This window comes from Pteropus alecto, unplaced genomic scaffold (genome assembly GCF_000325575.1).
Source record: "Pteropus alecto unplaced genomic scaffold, ASM32557v1 scaffold166, whole genome shotgun sequence".
Lineage (NCBI taxonomy): Eukaryota > Metazoa > Chordata > Mammalia > Chiroptera > Pteropodidae > Pteropus > Pteropus alecto.
Window position 1 is genome coordinate 2,910,572 of NW_006439757.1, and position 321 is coordinate 2,910,892.

Sequence of the window (321 nt, forward strand, 5' to 3'; positions counted from 1 at the left end):
GCCGCTGCTCTCCCACGGCTGGGGCGCGGGGGCTGCGCAGCTAGCCAGTCCAGCGCTGCGCTGCGGCCTCCCGCCCGCGCGAAGGCGAGCTGGAACAGCAAAGGGACCCTGGGATCTGAGAGCTAGCGGGACTGGAGGCCACGCCTGGGCTTTTGCGGAACTTCACTTCTCCCGCTTCGCCGTGGGTGAGCGATTCGCCCTCTTCGAGAGCAACAGCTACGATCGCTGTATTGCTTAGAGAAAGCAGACAGCAAACTTCTAGTGGGGCTGCTCAGGGCTCGACCGAAGAGTAAGTGTGTGTGTGTGTGTGTGTGTGTGTGT

The 321-nt window shown here is 62.9% G+C and overlaps 1 protein-coding gene across 9 annotated transcripts in view; it reads left to right on the forward strand.

The window, feature by feature from the left end:
- GUCY1A1 (guanylate cyclase 1 soluble subunit alpha 1) overlaps positions 1-321 on the forward strand; it is a 52,470-nt gene that overhangs the window by 1,073 nt on the left and 51,076 nt on the right. The window contains exon 1 of one of the 9 annotated variants that reach the window (XM_015593289.2): positions 15-289. The exons of 7 other annotated variants lie outside the window; for them this stretch is intronic. The gene's annotated coding sequence lies outside the window, so the exon portion shown is untranslated. Of the gene's footprint in view, positions 1-14; positions 290-321 lie in introns of those variants that run through there. One more of the 9 variants, XM_015593290.2, reaches the window with a different exon arrangement.